We start from the raw sequence: 26280 nt of genomic DNA on the forward strand, positions 1-26280 counted from the left end.
CACAGCCGCACAACTCACACAGGAGTCTCAGCTCTCCTCCTAGTCTCCTCCTGTCCTGCTGAGTACCTGGCTATATTAGCATTTCCCCCCAAAATGCTTTAGCAGACTGACTAGCAAACTACTTACTTTAGTAAGACACAGTAGTATTGGGTCTCTCTTTTTATGATCTGTTAAAATGCGTTTGTTCAATTAAAAATTATTAAGTCTCATTTATGTACCATCAATGCATTTAAATGATACCCTATAGTACTATCAGGTTTATATGCCAATTAAACTACCAAGAAGAGAATTTAATCTTCTAAATTTAACTTCAGTGTAAAATGCATTTCATGACAGTTACTCTTTATAACTTAAGTGCAGACCATGATGTAAAATCCTTAAAAATCTTAAGGGGAAACAGCAGCTATCAGCAAAATATATTCTGTACAGTAGTGTGCATACAATGAAACTGTGTGAAGTGTAGCGCACACAGCATGTTTGTATATACTGTATATACATACCACGACTAAGGCCCTTTTGGCCAAAACCTGTTAGCACCCCCATCACAGTGTTTGCATACAAAAAGAATATAACTTCCTGCTAATGTGATGGCTTCCTATTTTGTTTTCTTTTCATACAATACCGATTAAGGACTGACTATGCCCTTTAAGAAAACAACCCTGTGTAGTTCCTATTCAGAATTATATAGCTGCACTTTATGTGTGGTCACCAGGAATGTACATAGAGACTGCACCAAACACATTGCAGATACTTTATGAACATTTAGCAGCTTTCCTTAACTGCTTACCGCCCAGCCTATAATACAATGACGGCCGAGCAGGAGCACTGCCATCCTGAATAGATGTCATATGACGTCCTCCCAGGACGTGCCTAACGTGCGTCCAGAGGGGTTGTGCTGCAGTGAGATCTGTCACCCACTGTGTCCACTGGACACAGTGGATGACAAATCATTGTACTGGCTGCTGCCGGTACCATGTGATCTCTGCGACCAATCACAGCAGATCATATGACAGTTGTACACAATGAATGGCTTTATTGTCCTGTGTGACTCCGAAGCGTTGCACTCTCCTTGTGTTGTGATCATGCAATAAATAATCCGTTTGGATGCTACTTTGTGTCGATCCATGGTGTGCTGGCAAATATCTACTTTGACGATAACGCAAATAACACTGCGCTAACCCAATACAAAAAAGCAGCTACATGAAATATGACCAATATTATAAATAGAAATAGAAGTGAAATGCAGCGCTAATGATGATAGCAAATGGTGGAAGACACATCAATAATGGTGGCCATTATAAATATACACATAGATAAAACACATATAACATAATACGAAATGATAAGTGTTGGGTGAGATATAATAATGTCCCAGTAAATAACTATAAATCAAACACACGAAAGTCCCAAACGTAGGCTGGATATAAATATTGGACTGGTGTAGGAATCTTCTCCTGTATATCATGGGTTATATGGTCATAGAATGTAAATAGATGGAATACGCTTACCAACAGGAGTGGATTCAGATGCCTGTGACACCGAATCAAGCGGGCTCTGAGATCCTTGGTGGACGGTGGTTGGTCCTAGAAACCCCGGATCTCAAGGGGGATCTATCTTCTATGGTCCACGTCACGGCTGTCGGTTCCAAAGCCCGAGAGGGGATCTCTGCCACAGGAAAGTCTCCGGAGCATGGGTGGTCCCAAAAAGATAGATAAAACGCCAATAGTGCAGGTCAAATGACGTATTTTTTGGATATCACCAATAATCGACAAACGATATAAAAAGCATGATCACGTATAAAACAATAAAATCAAGTGTAGGGAAGAGTAAGGCTCGTCCGACGCGTTTCGTACACATGGACTTCAACAGGGGCATCAAACTCATCTCCTACACTGTACAAATTTATATAAAAACTATACCAATCATGTGGCCAATCAAACATCAGTGATGGGGTCACGTGATACATCGACTCCTGATAGGCCAAAGAGGAATCAGCTGACTGCCTTGAATTATCCAATGAGACCACCCACCAATGGGGGGAGAAAATGGAAATAGTAACAATGAACAATGAAGATATTAGGGGGGGACCTAAAAAGTTTCCGCAGTACTGTAATCATCTATGCCCGCTCAGAGAGTTCTAGGATACATCAATACATTTATCATAATGCATGGACATAGTGCCAGGATCCCAAGTGTGGATATAGATAGCCCAGAAAATGTTATTTTAAATTGTTAGTGAGCGCTCGACCAAGGGTCACATGACCGCATCTTTTCTGACGTGGCTCGGCGGCCAACGTATTAAACACTGCACGATCCCTCCTATTGGATCAGCGCAGTAAAGAGGAAGAATCAGACAGAGCACTGGTCATGTGACATGTCTGCTGACATAGTCACATGATCTTGAGGGACGAATAGCGTCTCGATTATTGAAATCCAGAGAGACATGTGACAACAAAAGAAGTCACATGTTCTCCTATAGCCAATAAAATGATCTGGTATCTCCAGCTCCTCCGGACTTTAAGCAGGGAAGGTGATTTCATCCCCTACCGCCCAGAAGTGATGGATAAAGTGGTGGGGACAGCTGGAAGAACGGAACACAGAAAAAATCTTCACCTCTCCCGGTGTCATTCTCCTGGAGGCTAACCTATATGATATATAGATAACTAAAAAAAGTACTTGACAATAAGGATGGGGAATGTGTGTCCTTCCACTAACATGAGCAAATGTGTGTACGTATACCGTAATAAAGGACAGTGTAACACAATGCAAGTATCTAAATTGAATGATGTGTTAAATATAGAATTTGTGACAATGTGAAAATGTGAATGTGTGATGTATAAGGCTCATCTGAACTGCAAACAGGGGAAATAGTATCATCACCCACTGTAATGGTGAGTATGACGGCGGGGACCCCCGGAAGTGCAGGAAAGAACAAAAATCTTCACCTCTCACAGTGTCACTCCCCCAAGGAATCTTGACTAAAAATAATGATGTGAATAAAAATGAAAAATATGTATTGATCCAATAATATAAATAGATGTGTGGACCTATATCATAAGGGGATGATATTGAAAATATTCAATATGAAAGGTGAATATAAGTGAATGAAACATTTGTTCCTTGATATATTGTTCCAAGAACGCTATATCCCATTGGAGGTGAATTTCAGAGGTCATCAAATTCTTAAGCCTGAGAAACATACCCCCAATTTCTGTGTCTGGATTGAGTCCAGTAAAAACCCCATCCGGGCCTTTCCAATCCTTCACTATTTAATCCCCCAGGAGCTATAGCACCATCTATTGCAGTTTTTCGTAACTTAGTTCTATCAGACCTAGAAGCGTTACCTGTTAGAAAAACACATATTGACCAGAACCTTAAAAAAGGCCTAAAATCATTGTGTGAATGCAAAGATTTGATTATCCGCCCTGCGGATAAAGGGGGAGCCATAGTGGTCTTGGACAAGGCTAAATACATCTGTGAGATGCATAAAATTCTTGATGATTCTACTACATATCAACGTATTCACACTGATCCCACTGTGACATACAAAAAGGCCTTGTCCTTGTTGATTAAAGAGGGTTCTGCTCTAAACTTCTTAGATAAAAAGGAAAGCGATTACCTTATCCCTCTGGCCCCCCACATCCCCGCGATATACTATCTGCCTAAATTACACAAAGACCCAGTCAATCCCCCTGGCAGACCTATTGTCAGCGGGATTGACTCTGTCACATCAAGGATAGGTCAATACATTGATTATCATTTACAACCCTTGGTTCGCTGTACACCATCTTTTATCAAAGATACAGGTGATACCATTAGGTTATTAGAATCTACCACTTATCAAGAAGGTATGATCTTAGTTACAGCTGATGTCTCGGCCTTATATACATGCATCCCTCATGATCTTGGATTTGCTGCAGTTGAATATTATTTATCCCAAAATGTTTCTTTACCAGCCTTACAGCGTAATTTTATTATGGATCTTCTCAAATTTGCAATGACCTATAACTATTTTTGGTTCCAAGACAATTTTTATTTTCAAACCAGAGGTGTGGCCATGGGGGCCAAGTTTGCCCCCAGTCTGGCCAACCTTTTCATGGCCAAGTGGGAGGAGGATGTCGTCTATTCACCCAGGAGGCCAGAAGTGGCCCTCTGGGCTCGCTATATAGACGACATCCTCCTCCTATGGAAAGGCGATTTTCCCTCATTACATAAATTCATGGCTCATTTGAATTGCAATGGTCGAGGTATTAAATTAACCTACGAAGCCAGTCTCACGTCTATACATTTCTTAGATCTGGAGATTAAAGTTCATAATAATCGTTTGGAGCTTCGAACATTCTTCAAACCCACAGATCGCAATGGGTATATCCCATTGGACAGTTTCCACCATTCACAGTGGCTAAAATCAGTACCTCGCAGCCAATTTCTTTGGCTGCGACGCAACTGTACCAATGAGGTAGATTGTCTTACCCAAGCCCAGACCCTCAAAAACAGGTTTATAGAAAAAGGCTACACACATTCTGAGTTGGAGGCAGAAATACAAAGGGTCGGCTCCATTGACAGACAATCCTTGCTGGTCACCAATCCAAGGAAGACCAAAGATGACAAATTTAAGTGGTCTTTTTTTACTACTTATTCTGTACAAGCCAGGAAAATTCAGAATATTTTTAAAAAACATTGGGGCGTTCTTCGAAATGATGCTCTCTTAGGTCCAGCACTTCCAGAACATGCGGGAGTCACATTTAGAGGAGCTAGATCCATCCAAGGACAAATTGCCCCTAATATTATAGATCCCCCAAAAAGACCCCTTTCTTTCAGGATTTCATAGGTTTTTTATCCTGTAAGAAATGTAGGGTCTGTTTTTACAACACCAATGGGAGACGAAAAACAGACACCTTCCAATCAACAGTTACTCAATGCACCTACCCCATGAAGCACTTCACTACATGTAGTGCTTCATGGGGTAGGTGCAGAATATATAGTGTATCTTTTAACTTGCCCCTGTAAAAAACAGTACATGGGTCGTACTAAAAGAACTTTTTCAGTTCCAGTAGGAGAACATCTTACCAATATACAAGCAGGCAAGACTAATCACATGGTGCCAAGACACTATCTTACACACCACAATCAGGATCCTACTGGAACCCAGTTCCTTATAATTGACAAATTTGTTGCCAATTGGAGGGGCGAATCACGTGTGCGTGGAGTCTCGAGGCTCGAAATGTATTGGATATTTGAACTACGCACTTATTCGCCCCATGGGTTAAACGTAGAATGGGATATTAATTCCTTTATTAACCAAGCATGATTGTTCCTCACACTAGAAGGGGTTGATATTCACCACATTTGTCCCCAATACAATTTTCACGTCACTCTCCCATCAGTTCCCTACATCATTTACGTTCACGTTTCATTCACTTATATTCACCTTTCATACTGAATATTTTCAATATCATCCCCTTATGATATAGGTCCACACATCTATTTATATTATTGGATCGATACATATTTTTCATTTTTATTCACATCATTATTATTAGTCATGATTCCTCGGGGGAGTGACACTGTGAGAGGTGAAGATTTTTGTTCTTTCCTGCACTTCCGGGGGTCCCCGCCGTCATACTCACATACTCACCATTACAGTGGGTGATGATACTATTTCCCCTGTTTGCAGTCCAGATGAGCCTTATACATTACATATTCACATTTTCACATTGTCACAAATTCTATATTTAACACATCATTCAATTTAGATACTTGCATTGTGTTACACTGTCCTTTATTACGGTATACGTACACACATTTACTCATGTTAGTGGAAGGACACACATTCCCCATCCTTATTGTCAAGTACTTTTTTAGTTATCTATATATCATATAGGTTAGCCTCCAGGAGAATGACACCGGGAGAGGCGGAGATACCAGATCATTTTATTGGCTATAGGAGAACATGTGACTTCTTTTGTTGTCACATGTCTCTCTGGATTCCAATAATCGAGACGCTATTCGTCCCTCAAGATCATGTGACTATGTCAGCAGACATGTCACATGACCAGTGCTCTGTCTGATTCTTCCTCTTTACTGCGCTGATCCAATAGGAGGGATCGTGCAGTGTTTAATACGTTGGCCGCTGAGCCACGTCAGAAAAGATGCGGTCATGTGACCCTTGGTCGAGCTCTCACTAACAATTTAAAATAACATTTTCTGGGCTATCTATATCCACACTCGGGATCCTGGCACTATGTCCATGCATTATGATAAATGTATTGATGTATCCTAGAACTCTCTGAGCGGGCATAGATGATTACAGTACTGCGGAAACTCTGATAGTTTGGGTCCCCCCCAATATCTTCATTGTTACTATTTCCACTAATTTCCCACTGGCTAAGGGATATGTTTCTCCCCTCATTTGGTGGGTGGTCTCATTGGATAATTCAAGGCAGTCAGCTGATTCCTCTTTGGCCTATCAGGAGTCGATGTATCACGTGACCCCATTACTGATGTTTGATTGGCCACATGATTGGTATAGTTTTTATATAAATTTGTACAGTGTAGGAGATGAGTTTGATGCCCCTGTTGAAGTCCATGTGGACGAAACGCATCGGACATACTCTTCACTACACTTGATTTTATTGTTTTATACGTGATCACGCTTTTTATACCGTTTGTCGATTATTGGTGATATCCAATAAAATACGTCATTTGACCTGCACTATTGGCGTTTTATCTATCTTTTTGGGACCACCCATGCTCCAGAGACTTTCCTGTGGCGGAGATCCCCTCTCGGGCTTTGGAACCGACAGCCGTGACGTGGACCATAGAAGATAGATCCCCCTTGAGATCCGGGGTTTCTAGGACCAACCACCGTCCACCAAGGATCTCAGAGCCTGCTTGATTCGGTGTCACAGGCATCTGAATCCACTCCTTTTGGTAAGCGTATTCCATCTATTTGCATTCTATGACCGTATAACCCATGATATACAGGAGAAGATTCCTACACCAGTCCAATATTTATATCCAGCCTACGTTTGGGACTTTCGTGTGTTTGATTTATAGTTATTTACTGGGACATTATTATATCTCACCCAACACTTATCATTTCGTATTATTTTATATGAGTTTTAACTATGTGTATATTTATAATGGCCACCATTATTGATGTGTTTTCCACCATTTGCTATCATCATTAGCGCTGCATTTTACTTCTATTTCTGTTTATAATATTGGTCATATTTTTTTGTTTTCCACCATTAAATATCTACTTTGATCTCTGTGATTGGTCACAGTGATCACATGGTGCAGACAGGACCATTCCATGTGATAGCTGTGGCCAATCACAGGTTTAAATAGTACACATTGGATTAAATGTATGCCATTCATAAAAAATGATTGCTTATAACAGTGATTATCAGCGATAAACAAGCATAGTGTTTAAAAAAAAATCACTGTACTGCTCTGATTACAGTATGTTAAAAAATGAAAAAAGAAAAAGAAGAAAGAAATATAATTAAAAAAAAAAGTGTTAAAAAACATATTTTATTTTTTTTTTATATACTGTCAGCAGTCAGTGTCCCTGATCACTGCCATACTAGCTATATGGTGAGGTTGTACTGCTCTGGTGACAGTATATAAAAAAAAAAAATGTGATTTTTTTTTAAATTTCTTCATTTTCAAAAAACTGTGATAAAAAAATTAAAACTTCAAAAGACTGTCTACTTTCCTGGCATATAGGGCCATAGAATTAAGATAGACAGTTAGTACATCAGGACCTATCAATTTTCAAATCTATATATCATAGTTTGTGGACAGCTCTGAAAACTGGCCTGGGCAGAAAGTGGGTGAAAGTGCCCAGTATTGAGGTGGTTAAAGTAGATCTAATCCCTATGTGGAGGTCATTTAATTTGATAAAGCACTAATTTTTATAACTGCCAAATTTGTTGAATCATAAAATACTGCCTTCTTTTTTTTTTTTTTTTTGTGCCGCTCATCTCCTTTAGCTTCATTTAGCTATTTGCTTTCTACATACATTTGTCACAGCATCAGTTTCATATCATTGCTCAGGACCAGCTTGCTGATAGGTCTAATTTGCACCTACACTGTTGTTTGAAGTCTCATCCTGGGACATATGTTTCCATGTGACAATGCAGAAACACAGTTGGGAAACATGGATCTATTTATCAAGATCACCAGGTAATCGATTAATGAAACTTGCAGATTTAAAAACAATTTGTGAATTGTTATTAACATGTTAAAGCTTGTATGAGGTTGGACTTAGATCAACTTTATTATTGTGATAAGTAGGGATGAGCTTCGTGTTCGAGTCGAACCCATGTTCGACTCGAACATCGGCTGTTCGATCGTTCGCCGAATTGCGAACGTTATGGGCCGTTCGCGCTAAATTCGTGTGGCGCGTCACGGCCCATAATTCACTGCGGCATCGCAGTGCATTGCTGGCTGATGATTGGCCAAGCATGCACTATGACCCGCATGCTTGGCCAATCACAGCGCTGTCAGTAGAGAGAGCTGTAATTGGCCAAAGCCAGGGTGGCTTTGGCCAATTATGGCTCAGGGGATTTAGTACACACCCCACACTATATAAGGCCGCCTGCACGGCGGCCCTGTGTAGTGTGTGTTCCGGTGTGCTGAGAGATAGAGAGAGAGAGAGACAGTGTCATTTGATTTGAGTTAGATAGATTAGGCAGAACAGTCAGTCAGTTAGCTGCACTTACAGTGTATTGTGTATATATATGCATCCCAGGTGTTGCATATATATATATACACTGTATTCAGTTTAGCTAGATCTGTTCCTGTTATCTTCTATCTAGACTATTTACATTTAATGCAGTGCGTCCTGCTCACAGTGTTCAGCTAGATCCGTTCCTGTTAAATTCCTACTGAACGGCAGGCTTGTCTGGTTACAGTATATAAAGCTACCTGAAGAAAATTACAGGTGTTCTATTTGATCCTATTAGTACCACGGTCAGGCAGCTAGACTATTTACATTTAGTACAGTGCGTCCTGCTCACAGTGTTCAGCTAGATCCGTTCCTGTTATCTTCCTACTGACAGGCAGGCTTGTCTGGTTACAGTATATAAAGCTACCTGAAGAAAATTACAGGTGTTCTATTTGATCCTATTAGTACCACGGTCAGGCAGCTAGACTATTTACATTTAGTACAGTGCGTCCTGCTCACAGTGTACAGCTAGATCCGTTCCTGTTATCTTCCTACTGACAGGCAGGCTTGTCTGGTTACAGTATATAAAGCTACCTGAAGAAAATTACAGGTGTTCTATTTGATCCTATTAGTACCACGGTCAGGCAGCTAGACTATTTACATTTAGTACAGTGCGTCCTGCTCACAGTGTACAGCTAGATCCGTTCCTGTTATCTTCCTACTGACAGGCAGGCTTGTCTGGTTACAGTATATAAAGCTACCTGAAGAAAATTACAGGTGTTCTATTTGATCCTATTAGTACCACGGTCAGGCAGCTAGACTATTTACATTTAGTACAGTGCGTCCTGCTCACAGTGTACAGCTAGATCCGTTCCTGTTATCTTCCTAATGACAGGCAGGCTTGTCTGGTTACAGTATATAAAGCTACCTGAAGAAAATTACAGGTGTTCTATTTGATCCTATTAGTACCACGGTCAGGCAGCTAGACTATTTACATTTAGTACAGTGCGTCCTGCTCACAGTGTTCAGCTAGATCCGTTCCTCTTATCTTCCTACTGACAGGCAGGCTTGTCTGGTTACAGTATATAAAGCTACTTGAAGAAAATTACAGGTGTTCTATCCCAGCTTAGTGCAGCTACAGGCCATTAGTATGTCTGGAAGGCCAAGAAGGAGAGGCAGACAGTCACAAGCCAATAAGAGAGGGCAAGCAGGCTCTGTGTCTAGTGCTGGTCGTGGAGACGGTGCATCCTCATCAGCACGTGGCCATGGGACACGCTTGGCCTTTTTTTCGGCAGCTGGCCATGTTGAGCCGCAACATGCGGAAGACTTGGTCGAGTGGATGACCAAGCCGTCCTCATCCTCCTCATCCTCTCTCACCCATGCCCAGGGTGCTTTGTCTGGCAAAGCAGCGGCCTCTTCCCTCAGCTCAATGTCATCAGTGACTCCTTCCCTAGCTCCACCATGTCCTCATGAGGATTCCCTCGAACTGTTTGACCACAGTGTTGGGTACATGCTCCAGGAGGATGCCCAGCGTTTGGAAGGCTCTGATGACGATACTGAGCTCGATGAAGGCAGTAACATGAGCGCGGACAGAGGGGGTGCCCAAGAAGGACAGCAATCTGGCAGTCATGCTCCCCCTGCTGCAGCATACTGCCAGGTTTGCTCCAGTGATGAGGAGGGAGGGGATGATGAGGTCACTGACTCAACGTGGGTGCCTGATAGGAGAGAGGAGGAGGAGGAGGAGGAGGAGGAGGAGGAGGAGGAGGCGGCAGCACATCACCAACGAGGCAGGATGCCCTCCAGGGGCCAGCCTAAGGGCAGCACATTGACTGCATCACACCCCAAAGCTCCACATGTGCAGGGCGCTGCAGTCTCTGCGCGTTATTCAAAAAGTTCTTTGGTGTGGGCCTTTTTTGAGACGAGTGCATCAGATCGCACCGCTGCTATTTGCAACATATGTCTCAAGCGTATCTCGCGTGGCCAAAATATCTCCCGCTTGGGTACCACATGCTTGACCAGACATATGTTGACCTGCCATGCAGTTCGTTGGCAAGCGTATCTAAAAGACCCACACCAAAGAACAAAGAGGATCTCTCCTTGCTCCTCATCAGCTGAGATTTCCAACCCCACTAGACCTTCAGTCCTCTCTGAGACCTGCAGTGAGAGGAATGAAGGTGTAGAATTAGGTGTGTCACAGCCAAGTACTTGTGGGCAATCTGCTTTTGGTACACCGACGTCAGATTGTACCAGGCAAATTTCCCTGCCCCAGCTGCTGCACCGCCGAAAGAAGTTTGCTCCCAGCCATCCACATGCCCAGCGGTTGAATGCTAGCTTGGCAAAATTGCTAGCACTTCAACTGCTGCCTTTTCAGTTGGTAGACTCTGCCCCCTTCCGTGAGTTTGTGGAATGTGCGGTTCCTCAGTGGCAGGTACCCAAACGCCACTTTTTCTCACGGAAGGCGATTCCGGCTCTCTACCGGCATGTGGAAGGCAATGTCCATGCCTCGCTGGACAGGGCGGTCAGCGGTAAGGTGCATATTACCGCTGACTCATGGTCCAGCAGGCATGGACAGGGACGTTACCTAAGTTTCACGGCGCATTGGGTGACTCTGCTGGCAGCTGGGAAGGATGCAGGACAAGGTGCAGTAGTGTTGGAGGTTGTTCCGCCACCACGCCTCCAAAATGCTGATTGTGACACACCTCTCTCCTCCACCCCCTCCTCTTCTTCTTCCTCCATGGCCTCTTCCTCGGAACCAGCGGTGCTCCGTAGGCGTTCAAGGGGCTACGCAAGTACGCAGGCCAAAAGATGCCATGCGGTGCTTGAGCTGGTGTGCTTGGGGGACAGGAGCCACACTGGGGCAGAGGTTCTGTCAGCTCTGCAGGGGCAGGTTCAGAGGTGGTTGACGCCACGCCAACTTAAGGCAGGAATGGTGGTTTGCGACAATGGCACCAACCTCCTCTCTGCCCTCCGACAGGGACAAATGACCCATGTGCCCTGTTTGGCTCACGTCCTTAACTTGGTGGTGCAGCGGTTCTTGGGCAGGTACCCGGGCTTACAGGATGTCCTGAGGCAGGCCAGGAAAGTCTGTGTGCATTTCCGCCGGTCATATAATGCCAGTGCTCGGCTGACGGACCTCCAAAAGGAGTTTAACCTGCCCAAGAACCGCCTAATCTGTGACATGCCCACCAGGTGGAACTCAACGTTGGCCATGCTGCAGCGGCTGCACACGCAGCAGAGGGCCATAAATGAGTACCTGTGCGACTATGGCACCAGGACAGGGTCAGGGGAGCTTGGTTTTTTTTCCCCACGCCAGTGGGCCATGATCAGGGATGCATGCACTGTCCTGTCACCATTCGAGGAGGCCACGAGGATGGTGAGCAGTGACAGTGCATGCATCAGTGACACTGTCCCCCTTGTCCACCTGTTGGAGCACACGCTGCGTGGAATAATGGACAGGGCACTTGAGGCAGAACAGAGGCAGGAAGAGGAGGACTTCCTTAGCTCTCAAGGCCCCCTTTATCCAGACAGTGTTCCTGCGTGCCCGCCGATCACACAGGAAGAGGACGAGGAGGAAGAGGAGGAGGAGGAAGATTGTGTCAGTATGGAGGTGGAGCCTGGCACTCAGCATCAGCAGCAGTCTTTAAGGGATCAGTCCCAAGAAACACATGGACTTGTACGTGGCTGGGAGGAGGTGGCTGCGGACCATGTCGTTCTTAGTGACCCAGAGGACTCCGGACCGAATGCCTCAGCAAACCTACGCTGCATGGCCTCCCTGATCCTGCAAAGCCTGCGTAAGGATCCTCGTATTCGTGGTATCAAGGAGAAGGACCAATACTGGCTGGCAACCCTCCTTGATCCACGTTACAAGGGTAAGGTTGCGGACCTTATCTTGCCATCGCAGAGGGAGCAGAGGATGAAACATCTTCGGGAGGCCTTGCAGAAAGGTCTGTGCAACGCGTTCCCAGAGACTGGGAGGTTACAAACTCCTGTTTCTGGACAACGTGTTGCTGAGGCTTCGGTCAGTCAAAGAAGGAGCGGTGGAGAAGGTGGCCGTCTGACCGATGCGTTCAGACAATTTTTTGGTCCGCAGCCCCAAGGTATGATCGGTTCCAGCAACCATCGCCAGCGTCTGTTTTACATGGTGCAGGAATACCTAGGGGCAAGATCAGACTTGGACACCTTTCCCACCGAAAATCCTCTGGGTTACTGGGTCTTGAGGATGGATCACTGGCCAGAGCTTGCACAGTATGCAATTGAGCTACTGGCCTGTCCTGCATCCAGCGTTCTTTCGGAACGCACATTCAGTGCTGCTGGAGGCGTGGTAACCGATCACAGGGTGCGTCTGTCCACCGACTCGGTCGATCGGCTGACCTTCATAAAAATGAATGAGTCTTGGATCACCACCAGCTACCAAGCACCTGATGCTGATGTAACCGAATAATTTTTTTTGAAATCTCAGATCCCTTCAAAGACTGCCTATGCTGATGCTGAGTGACTATCCCTGAGTAATTATCCTCTTCCTCCTCAATCATCACGCTGATAGCTTGTTGCAGTGTTGTGGCACCAGCACCAGTGCCTAAGGCCCAATTTTTCTGCCCCTGTCTAACAGGGGCGTGTAATTACAATTTTTGATGCAATACTTTGCAGCAGGGCTCGTTCCTGCGTTCCAACTAGAGTGTCTGTGAGGGGTTGGAGTGTTGTGGCACCAGCACCAGTGCCTAAGGCCCAATTTTTCTGCCCCTGTCTAACAGGGGCATGTAATTACAATTTTTGAAGCAATAATTTGCAGCAGGGCTCGTTCCTGCGTTCCAACTAGAGTGTCTGTGAGGGGTTGCAGTGTTGTGGCACCAGCACCAGTGCCTAAGGCCCAATTTTTCTGCCCCTGTCTAACAGGGGCGTGTAATTACAATTTTTGAAGCAATAATTTGCAGCAGGGCTCGTTCCTGCGTTCCAACTAGAGTGTCTGTGAGGGGTTGCAGTGTTGTGGCACCAGCACCAGTGCCTAAGGCCTAATTTTTCAGCTCCTGTTCAACAGGGGCATGTAATTACAATTCTTGATCTAATATTTCACAGCAGGGCCCTGTGAGGGCTTACAGTGTTGTGGCCACAGCAACACCTAAGGCCCAAATTTCTGCTGAGTATATAGGGCAGGACCCTACTTTCAAACATCTAACTTACAAACGACTCCTACTTGCAAACGGAAGGAGACAACAGGAAGTGAGATGAAATCTACCCCTAGGAAGGGAAATTCTCTCCTGTAAGAGTTAATATGGGAAAACAAGTTCTCCTTTCCACTGATGCTTTCCAATCCTTGTTCCACAAAAAAACCCAAATTTTCAAAAAACATTTTTCATTGGGACAAAAAAGTGAGGTGAAATCTTCTGAAGAGGAGGAAAGACAGCAAAACAAATGTCACAGGGGTGATAACCCTTCCCTATGTTTTCCAAAAAGCTTAGAAAAGATTTTTTGGCTGGAGCTAAACACGTTAAAAATGTTCAAAATTACAAACAGATTCTACTTAACAACAAACCTACAGTCCCTGTCTTGTTTGCACCGCCTGTATACTGCTGTTCAGAGTATATAGGGCCTGGTGGCCCCACACCTTTCCTTATTTTAATTTGGGTGCGGGGTTCCCCTTAATATCCATACAAGACCCAAAGGGACTGGTAATGGACTGGGGGGTACCCATGCCGTTTGTCTCACTGATTTTCATCCATATTGCCATGACCCGACATGACATTAAACCCGCAAGCAGTTTTAAATGAGATTTTTTCCTTTAAAAATGACATTTGGTGCAGGGACTGTTCTAAACATGGGAAACACGCGTCACTTTACAGGCATACTATAGACACCCCCCAGGTACGATATTTAAAGGAATATTTCACTTTTTTTTTTTTACTTTAAGCATCATTAAAATCACTGCTCCCGAAAAAACGGCCGTTTTTAAAAGTTTTTTTTGCATTGATACATGTCCCCTGGGGTAGGACCCGGGTCCCCAAACCCTTTTTAGGACAATACCATGCAAATTAGCCTTTAAAATGAGCACTTTTGATTTCGAACGTTCGAGTCCCATAGACGTCAATGGGGTTCTAACGTTCGTGCGAACTTTCGGTCCGTTCGCGGGTTCTGGTGCGAACCGAACCGGGGGGTGTTCGGCTCATCCCTAGTGATAAGTAATTATATGCACCAGTGAATCCTCCTGCACTAAATAGATAGATAAATGGGGGGGTGTAAACATTTTGGAGGATGGGAGCAGAGTTTCAAGAATGCTCTGCCCCCTGCCACCAGATCCTTAACAACAATCCTGCACAGTCAGCACAGCACAGACCTGTTCATTTACCTTGGCTGTTTCCCCAGACCTCTGTAAGCCACAGCAGAGTAAAAAATGGGCAAGTTGTAGGTGAATATGCAGGCAACAAGCTTGCAAAATATGCCACGGATCAGCTACAAGATCACAGCAGTCCTTCAGGACCATGTGGAGCACAGTGCCTGGACACCTCAGACAATTCCAGATGCATAGCTCCCGACTGTCCCTGATTTGGAACAAAATCCTTCTGTCCCTCTTTCCTCCTCATGTGTCCCTCATTTTGGTAATTTGTAAATTTTAAAACCCAGTATAAAGAAATTAAGGTGGTAGAAAAGCACATGTGGGTTTAATCATAATTCTCCTTTAAGGGGGCATGGCAAGGGGTGTGTCCCATGCCTACATACTTTTGCTAATAGTTGTCCCTCGTTCCCATCTCAAAAAGTTGGGAGGTATGCAGATGTGATGAATCACCAGTTCACTTTATTAATGCTTCATCCCCAAAATCTCCTTGCACGCCTTCCTGCTAGCAAGGAAGGTGTGTTGGGGGTGAGAGAACACAGAGAGAATATTGAACCCACTCTCAGGCAGGTTATAGACACAATACCATGAATGCCACATGTCTCTAAAATCACAGATTTTAGATGTCAAGATTCATCTATGTTAAAACATGAAATGCAAAAAAAGATGCACAGAGTTTTCAATGCTGAACAGTAGGATCTATTTGACCATATTGCTAAAATGGGTGATTTGGAGGATAGCCTGCATAAAAACAGTCTTCACTTCCTTAGTTTTCCTGAGGGCTCTGAGGGTCACAGAGCGAAAGCCTTCCTGGAAACCTGACATTGTCCTGTATTCTTTATTTGCTATGGAAAGTGTGCACATTCACTAGAGCTTTGATGGAAATGGATTTTGCTGTGTGATGACCACAGGTCATAACTCACTCTACTCACAATCAGACTATAGAAGAAAATAAAGTACCAGGAAGGAGATCTGAAGCAAAAAAAAATACTCAGTGGTGATAGTCCAGAGGATTTAGCTGTTTGTGCATTTTTTACAGCAGACTCTTTGAAATGCAAACCTAACCAAACCTAACCTATGATCCTTCAGAATTCCTGGCCTACCTAGACTCCTTTGATTTAAGTGCACTTGATACCAAGAAAAAATAACTCTTAGATCTTTCCACATTCCCTAAGTATAAAACCCAAGGTTTAGGTGGGCTCTGAATTTATTTACTATGTATTAGGATAAACTAATTTAACACATTTTTACTGAATTCTATAATCCCAGATCGCATTAAAGTGATTGTTAAGACCTTTTTTTTTTCTTTTTTTTTTAAAATAACAAACATGTCATACTTACCTCCACTGTGCAGCTCGTTTTGCACAGACTGGCCCCGAACCTCGTCTTCTGGGGTCCCCCGGTGGCTCTCGTGGCTCCTCCGGGCATCAGATAACACCCTAGGAGAAGAGCTCTCCCGGGGATTAGCTTGCAGGTGTGGTTTTGAGTCCAGCATTTGGCGTCCATAGCCGCCGAATGCAGGACTCAGCCTCGCCCCCGATGCTCATGTCATTGGATTTGATTGACAGCAGCGGGAGCCAATGGCTCAATCTATCCAATCAAGAGGCTATCAGTCTATTTAATCAGGCTGAGAGACAGCACGTCCCCGTGGGTGAAGTTCGAGGGTTCGGGAGGGTTCAGGATAGTAAAACGGGGGGCTGGGGGCCCAGTCACTGACAGGTGTTTTTCACCTTAATGCATAGGATGCATTAAGGTGAAAAAAGACGAGGGTTTACAACCCCTTTAACTCTGACCAGTCTGGGTTCATCCAGTTTAAATCTAGGAAAATTAATATCTGTATGGTCTCCACTAATCTTCACATTTTTCCTTTACTTCTCAACTTTGGATACCTACAAAGGCTTCAATTCAAGTAAAAATAAAAAAAAATGCCTTCTGACTTTGAGAGAGTGGGTCATTTTCCTAAGTAATGTGAACATTAGACTATTGATTAACACTTTCAACTTTGTGAAAAAGAAAGGAGAGAGGGTGCCAGATCAATGTGATTAAAAACAGCAACACTTTAATAAATATCCACTTACATACTGTGTACAGAGACAGTGTGGTGGGCCATTCGAAGAGGCAGCAGTCAGGATGGACTGGAGGATGACCGCTAACACAAGCCCAGACCCACCGCAAAGGAACACCAGAGACCAGCGTTGTCTGCTGTGGGCTCTCACACGCCGCTGCCAAGATGCCAAGAATCGACAGGCAAGCTGGGGAGAGGGCGGGTCACAATGTGTTTCCGAGGCCCGGCCTCCTTCGTCAGGCAGACCTCCCCCTATAATGGGGTAGTTTTTATGCTGTCAGACTAGTAATCAGAGAAGGGGTGTTCGTGGATCAGCTGCCCTGATCAGAACTCACACTGAGACACTGAATATCAGACAGTGATCCTATCGCAACATGTAGGGCATCACAAAGCCAGTTTAAAGAATGATTTGGAATAGATCTAAAGAAATAAGTAAATATAAAAGACTGTTGCCAAATGAAAGGGGAGGGGGGGGGTTATGACAAAAGACTTTTTGGTCCTCCAATCCACCCATATCAGATAAGTATTAAAAGGCAATATCAATGCAATATCAAGTATATATACATTATATACACATAAAAACTCAAATAGAATATTATATTAAAAAGCAATATCAAGTCCTATATAAGGAATTAAAATAACAGTACATTTTTGTTTATCATGAGTAAACCGGTGATAGACAAACAGCATAAAAATAAATAAATGCATCTGGAGAAATAGTCCCTTCTCCGCCCAGATTATTTATTATGGAAGATACAATGATGACGTGATCGTCATATGGGACTTAACCTGGTCTTCTATTGCTCCCTTTGTTGAATATTGTAGAAAGAGGTACCTGCCCTGCCGATCCGACACCACGGAGACCAACTCAAAAGGTGTAGATTTTGCAATCAACACTGTTACCCCTCTAGACATATTTGTGTGGGTGCTATGGTAGGCCCACCCCACCCAAGGACACTTCAGGGCCGTCTGTAAGTGACCCGTGACATGTGTCTCCACCAATGCGACTATATCTACCTTTTGATTTTTCAAATACTGTAACACTGCTGTCCTTTTAATCTTATCCTGCATGCCCTGCACATTCCACATCATAAATTTAATGTCTGCCATGGTGTTCATGTGCACATATATCGCATGTGGATCGGCAGGGCTGCCCCCCCCCAAACCAAGGCAGCACACCCATCCCGCAAGTAAACCAGCACATTGCATGTGTAATAAGTACTTGTTTAAGAACATTCCAAGTAAAGAACATGTGCACAATGGTGCTAACATTCCCAATGCTCTGAAAAGATCCAGCATTTTCCTTCCCTCCCAGCTTCTCACCTCCCTAACTTGGCGTAAGCATCCATTCCCATGCAACCTTTATATAGATCATCTTCCAGCCAGCAACATTAGCTGGAGGTACAACACTTAGGATGTAATGAGCAAAAAAGTACAAAATAGTAAGAAAAAAAGAAGGGGGTTGCAAACATGAAGGGGGCGATTATTCACTGAGTGAAGCAAGGTTAGGGCACACATCATGACCTTTGTCTCTTTCGCCATCCGAGCGAGTCTCTCGCTGCAAGGATATACAGTCATCCTGATATATCAGAGTTCAGGTGTCTCCACCCCACGGTATCCCCATGTATATATTGTGAGGGCAATAAGATGCATATGGTGATATTCTTTATGGTCCAAAAAGCTCCAGGCCTGGCCAGGGTTAGAAAGAAATCAAACTCCTCCCCCCCAAGGGGAGTACAAGGATCGGGCCCCCATCTTCAAAAGGGGGGGAATCTCCGCTCTCACATTCAGTAATGCGAGTGTTAAAAGGATGGGGGAGTAGAAACAGGCAAATGGAGAATTGAGGGTACCCCCCACAAAGGAGGGGACATTCAGAAGAAACAATAGTGACAGTACTCACAGTAAAATGCCGCATATCCGTTCATCCATCCGGACGTCCGCGTTGGTCCAGCCAGTGTACTGCCACCTTCGGGTCCTCAAAAAATAAGGCTCTGCCATCTTCCTCCACTCTCAATCTGGCTGGGAACAACATTGCATATTTAAGGTGTAACGCCCTGAGCCGCCTCTTGACATCTTGGAACTGTGCTCACTTTCTTTGGACTTCGTTAGAGAAGTTGGGAAACACTGCGACATGGCCGTTGCCTAGGGCGATGTTACCCTTCTCTCTGGTTAGCCGGAGGATTTTATCTCTATCCCTAAAGTTAAGAAACTTGGCAATAAAAGTTCTGGGGGGGGGCTCCCACAGGAGGAGGCTTTGCTGGGATTCGGTGTGCCCGTTCCACTGCGAACATAACAGAAAAGGCCTCTCTTCCAAAGTGTTGAATCAGGAGGGATTCCAAGTATTCAGCGGGGTTGGTGCCCTCAGCCTTCTCTGGTAAACCGATAAACCGGAGGTTGCAGCGTCTCAGACGATTCTCCATATCATCTTGGTGAGCGTGTAGCTGCTGAATCTGGCGCTGCAGGTCCTCTGTGGTGTGTGTCAGGGGGTGCAGGATGTCCTCCGCTGCTCCGATGCGTGTCTCAGCTTCGGTAACCCTATCCTTTACCTTAGATAGGTCTTGGCGCAGCAGGGAGATGTCGATCTTGACCTCATCTTTTTTGGCGGTGAGCGTCCCCTGCAGCGTTGCAATGGCATCCAGGACCTTAGCTGTGTCTGCGCTCTGATGGTCCGCTGCTGAGCACGTACCCTCGACATTTTTTGCCTGCAGATCTTGGTCTTGATGGTGATATTTCACTAACTTATCCACCTCCTCGGAATTCCTTTTCGGCGAGCACATGTTCCCGCTCTGCTCCGGAAAGCAGGCAGCCAGGCTGTCCCCAGGTAATGCCAGATGGTCGCCGTTCCGGGGGTTAGGCCTAAGGCTCATCCTCAAAACTGAAGCTGAATATATTTATACCTGGGCAGCAGTCACAGGCAGTCCATAGATTGTTTTAGAAGGAGCAGGGGCACAGGATACTTAGAAGGCTCAGGATATCTGCCCAGGGCCACCGCCGGGTGTAGCAAGATGGCCGCCACTCCTGAGTACACGCCAAAACCGTGGCCCGTTTCAGGGCATTTATTGTACAGAAAAGATACCCCTACCATGGCCTCAGGTGTTCTGGAGGGTCTTGCTGGAGAGGGGCGAGTTCACAGCCATCCGGGAGGTCCATGGGGTGTACCTTGGCCTCTGCCGGGTGCAGCAAGATGGCCGCCGCTCCGGGAACTAGGCCGAAGCCGCGGCCTTTCCTAGGGCCAATGCCGATCCGAAGGTCCGTGTCACAGCGGCCTCATGCGGTACTCCAGCAGGCTGATAGGCTCCAAAATTAGCATAGGAGGCAGGGGGGATCCCCGGGTGCAAGGTAGGGGGTAGGATGTGCAGGATTCAGGCAGGATGATAAATAGGAGTCTGGGACAGCGGAGCTCTCACTAATTGCTGCCTACACCATTGCTGTCCAGGCCACGCCCCTCTTTGTTGAGTATTTTAATGAAAACAATATGGTTATTTCTTTCACACATGTGCACAACCCTTTATCCCTGGTATTTTTGACCTCAAGTTGTCTCCTGCAGAGGGCCGTATTGTGTCTAAGACACACTTTAAGCTGTCCGCAGGCAACTCGTACCTTCATTTCATGAGCTGTCATCACCCCAAGTGGAAGCAAAACATTACAAAAGGCCAATTCTGCATAGTGAGGTAGAACTGCTCTTTGGACTGCGATTACATTGCATAAGAAAAGATACTAACTGACAAATTCCTTGACAAGGGATATGACTATGATTGAGTGTACAAGTCCTTTTTGGAGTGTCAAGTCCCCATCCATATGCATGTATACGCTTTGTACACTTTCACATAAACAACAATAATAACTAAATTATAATTATTAGCCATAGCAATTTGCTTTTGTTGAAAAATATTGATCAATTTGACAATTCTACAAAGTTACATTGTTTTATTTAGTTTTGTTTTGTTTTTCATGTGCCATCTGTACCATTTCTATATTAGAAAACATTGCATTCTTTATTACATCTTGACATTAATGCATGTGTTTATCTGCCAATGTCTATTTTGCTTCTGTATTGATGTTTCAGAATTAATTGATTAATAAACTTACCATAGATAGATATATAGATAGATAGAGCACAGACAGATCACAGATAGAACACAGATAGACACTGCCATCTATAGCTTTAATGGAACTATTTTCTAGTAAATCCCAGAATGGGCTTATGTGATACAAATTAAATACTAATTTTCAGTGGCAAGAAATGAGTGACAGTTTAATAATACTTCCCACATATTAAGCTATATATAAACAAAATCAAACAAATAATCATTGCTGGCTGACAGATGCAGAAATAACATGTCATGCTCAAGGCATCAAACCAGCAAATTAAAACAATACTTTAAAATGAACAAAAACACTTGCCAATAGTATGGTTTCATATTTAAAGTTATAAACATCTTAAAAAGGGAATCCTATCATGCAGCATTCTTCAAAATTAAACACTTTTTAAGACCCCTTTCACACCGAGCCGCCCATAGCGTCGGCGGTAAAACGCCGCTATTTTTAGTGGTGTTTTACCGTCGGATTAGCGGCACATTTCGGCCACTAGCGGGGCGCTTTTACCCCCCGCTAGCGGCCGCAAAAGGGTTAAAACCGCCCGCAATGCACCGCAATAGCGGCGTTTTGCCGGCGGTATACCAGCGCTGCCCCATTGATTTCAATGGGGAGCAGCGGTGGAGGAGCGGTAAACACACCGCTCCTTCACCGCTCCAAAGAAGCTGCTGGCAGGACTTTTCCTGATGTCCTGCCAGCGCAGCGCTCCGTTGTGAAAGCCCTTGGGCTTTCACACTGGAGACAATGCTGCAGCTGTTTGAGGGCGGATTGCAGGAGCTATTTTTAATGCTATAGTGCCTGCAAAATGCCCTTGGTGTGAAAGGGGTCTAAGGATTGGTTCTTATTGGTGTGATTGTTTTGGATACGATTAGAGGTACAATTATGTAATGCAGGTGCTTTGTGTAAAGGAAATTTGTAAGTTCTGTATATAATTGTATTCTATTTTGTATGTATTTCACACTGCCCTCACTGTGCACACGGCACTAATAATGTTTTCAGTACATGTTTACATTCTTTCGAGTCCTGATTAGAATTAGCCTGCCTATGTAACGCCCTTTGTTATCATAAACGTACAGTTGTAATATTAATGTGATACCTACGTAATCATGTGCATAAAAACCTTCAATTGCGTCATAATAAAGCAGAACAGTGTTTTGGATAGATGCTGAGCATATCTTTTGTGTCTGTTCCCTACTGCAGTAGTTATTATTAATTTGGAACCACTTATCAATATGAGGATAGGAGTTGCCTATCTATAAAATGTCCTGGTCATGTGCAACATGTGTGAGTGGTCTGCGATTCTCAAGCGATTTTAGTGCTGTGCATTTTTGGACACAATTTTATGAGTGGGTTGGGACTACTACTACTACTGAATTGAAAAATGCAACAAAATTGCATAAAAAATACATGTGCATGCATTTCTGATGCATTTCCATTGAAGTCTATGGATCACAAAACAGCACTGCATCACACTAGAGTAGTACAGGATCCTTCCCCAAAGTTGCATTGCAACTGCACTGCATGGATTTGAACACCCACCATTGAAAACTATTTTATTTCCAATGTCATGTTAATCGATATGACTGAAGTTGCATCAGAAATTGTATATAAGAAAAAAACCCTAAGGCTAACGCTGCGCTAGATAATAATCAGCGACTGAAAGAAATATGGTAAATGTAAAGCAGCCAGCACCTAAAGTTCAATACTAAAAAACTTTAAATAGAATAAATAACACAGTGAGTGCAGCGCTAATATCGATAAAAAATATGATGTCCTTATGATGATAAAAAGTATATTGGATAATCAGCGAGACAGTGATAAATACAACAAATAATAAAATAGTGGTAAGTGAAACCAAAAAATAATGGAAAAAAACAAAAAATAGAAAAAATATTCAAAAAAGAAAAAAAGAAAAATGAAAACTAAAGCAATGTCCCATAGTGATCAATGAAAAAGTCCAAATATAATTAGCCTCCAGAGGAGAGAGGATAAATTGCAGGAAAAAAGAGCTGTTACACCAATCTTGCCAAAGCAAATCAAACGTGTGTTCAGGTCAACACCCAAAAGTGAGGTAGCTTGCTTACCAAAAAGCCATGACTGCAGCTAGCAGTCTCGCCCAGCACAGGGAATTAACAGTCTCCCCAAAACTTATAATTATCCGGACCAGCCGATCTTCTAATGTTGCTCAAAGATAAAAGATAGAAACTCCCATGGTGCAGTATGTCAATTCAAATTCATTTAATAAAGGAAAGGTTTGCACTTACAGGAGCCAAATATCATCATAAACGGTTGTGTCACATGAAAGCCGCGATGTCTCTATTCGCTTCTCCTTATTTCCTAGAGCGTTAGTCTCACCACCATCACGGAAGGCTAGCGTAATGACGTCACCGTTGGAGGCTCCACCCTACGCGTTTCATCACAAGTGGACATCTTCTGGGGATTGCCTGAATGGATGTGTCATCACTACGGAGGTTTATATATGCCTACAGCGCCATTTTGACTACTAGCAACCAGGGCTATATCATAGACAATGTGTAGCAGCTCTTCCATTTGAGGTATTGGCTACTAATGGAAATAGGGGAATATTTCAATGATATTGGAGTCAGTTTTCTCCAATTTCTTATAGATAAAAAACAGTTAAAATTGAGGACACTAAATGAAGAAATTGTTTTAGTCACAAATAAGCTAATTTTATTTAAAGATCAGGAAGTTTACAAACGAAAATCGGATCAGTTGAGGCAATTTTTAGAAAAAGAGGATTCTGAACAAAAAAAGAAAAAAAAGAAAAAATATAACCGTGATTTCTCAGATTATTCGAATAAAGTTGTTTTTAACCACTTAAGGACCGCCTCACGCCGATTTACGTCGGCAGAATGGCACGGGCAGGCAGAATCACGTACATATACGTGATCTGCCTCCCGCGGGCGGGGGGTCCGATCGGACCCCCCCGGTGCCCGAGGTGGTCCGCTTCTGACCAGCGGCAATCAGAGATGAGAGGGAGACCATCCGTTCGTGGCCCCCCCTCGCGATCGCCAATCAAATCATTCCTTTGCTGCTGTATGCTAAACAGCAGCAAAGGAAATGATGTCATATCTCCCCGACTCGGTATTTTCCTTTCCGGCGCAGAGGAGAGAAAACTTCAATGTGAGTGCACAAACACACACACATACAGTAGAACATGCCAGGCACACAAAACACCCCCCTTTACCCCCCGATCACCCCTCCCCCCCCATCACACTGACACCAAGCAGTTTTTTTTTTTTTTCTGATTACTGCATGGTGTCAGTTTGTGACAGTTACTGTGTTAGGGCAGTTACTGTTAGCCCCCTTTAGGTCTAGGATACCCCCCTAACACCCCCTAATAAAGTTTTAACCCCTTGATCACCCCCCGTCACCAGTGTCGCTAAGCGATCATTTTTCTGATCGCTGTATTAGTGTCGCTGGTGACGCTAGTTAGGGACATAAATATTTAGGTTTGCCATCAGCGTTTTATAGCGGCAGGGACCCCCATATACTACCTAATAAATGTTTTAACCCCTTGATTGCCCCCTAGTTAACCCTTTCACCACTGATCACCGTATAACCGTTACGGGTGACGCTGGTTAGTTCGTTTATTTTTATAGTGTCAGGGCACCCGCCGTTTATTACCGAATAAAGGTTTAGCCCCCTGATCGCCCGGTGGAGATATGGGTCACCCCAGGCAGCATCAGATTAGCGCCAGTACCGCTAACACCCACGCACGCAGCATGCGCCTCCCTTAGTGGTATAGTATCTGAACGGATCAATATCTGATCTGATCAGATCTATACTAGCGTCCCCAGCAGTTTAGGGTTCCCAAAAACGCAGTGTTAGCGGGATCAGCCCAGATACCTGCTAGCACCTGCGTTTTGCCCCTCCGCCCGGCCCAGCCCAGCCCACTCAAGTGCGGTATCGATCGATCACTGTCACTTACAAAACACTAAACGCATAACTGAAGAGTTCGCAGAGTCAGGCCTGATCCCTGCAATCGCTAACAGTTTTTTTTGGTAGCATTTTGGTGAACTGGCAAGCACCAGCCCCAGGCAGCGTCAGGTTAGCGCCAGTACCGCTAACACCCACGCACGCACCGTACACCTCCCTTAGTGGTATAGTATCTGATCGGATCAATATCTGATCCGATCAGATCTATACTAGCGTCCCCAGCAGTTTAGGGTTCCCAAAAATGCAGTGTTAGTGGGATCAGCCCAGATACCTGCTAGCACCTGCGTTTTGCCCCTCCGCCCAGCCCACCCAAGTGCAGTATCGATCGATCACTGTCACTTACAAAACACTAAACACATAACTGCAGTGTTCGCAGAATCAGGCCTAATCCCTGCGATCGCTAACAGTTTTTTTGGTAGCGTTTTGGTGAACTGGCAAGCACCAGCCCCAGGCAGCGTCAGGTTAGCGCCAGTACCACTAACACCCACTCACGCACCGTACGCCTCCCTTAGTGGTATAGTATCTGAACGGATCAATATCTGATCCGATCAGATCTATACTAGTGTCCCCAGCAGTTTAGGGTTCCCAAAAAAGCAGTGTTAGCGGGATCAGCCCAGATACCTGCTAGCACCTGCGTTTTGCCCCTCCGCCTGGCCCAGCCCAGCCCACCCAAGTGCAGTATCGATTGATCACTGTCACTTACAAAACACTAAAGCGTTCGTAGAGTCAGGCCTGATCTATGCGAATGCTAACAGTTTTTTTGGTAGTGTTTTGGTGAACTGGCAAGCACCGGTGGCCTAGTACACCCCGGTTGTAGTCAAACTAGCACTGCAGTAACACTTGGTGACGTGGCGAGTCCCATAAGTGCAGTTCAAGCTGGTGAGGTAGCAAGCACAAGTAGTGTCCCGCTGCCACCAAGAAGACAAACACAGGCCCGTCGTGCCCATAATGCCCTTCCTGCTGCATTCGCCAATCCTAACTGGGAACCCAACACTTCTGCAGCGCCCGTACTTCCCCCATTCACATCCCCAACCAAATGCAGTCGGCTGCATGAGAGGCATTTTCTTTATGTCCTCCCGAGTACCCCTACCCAACGAACCCCCCAAAAAAGATGTCGTGTCTGCAGCAAGCGCGAATATTGGCGTGACACCCGCTATT

This window comes from Aquarana catesbeiana, linkage group LG01, assembly GCF_042186555.1.
Source record: "Aquarana catesbeiana isolate 2022-GZ linkage group LG01, ASM4218655v1, whole genome shotgun sequence".
Taxonomy (NCBI): domain Eukaryota; kingdom Metazoa; phylum Chordata; class Amphibia; order Anura; family Ranidae; genus Aquarana; species Aquarana catesbeiana.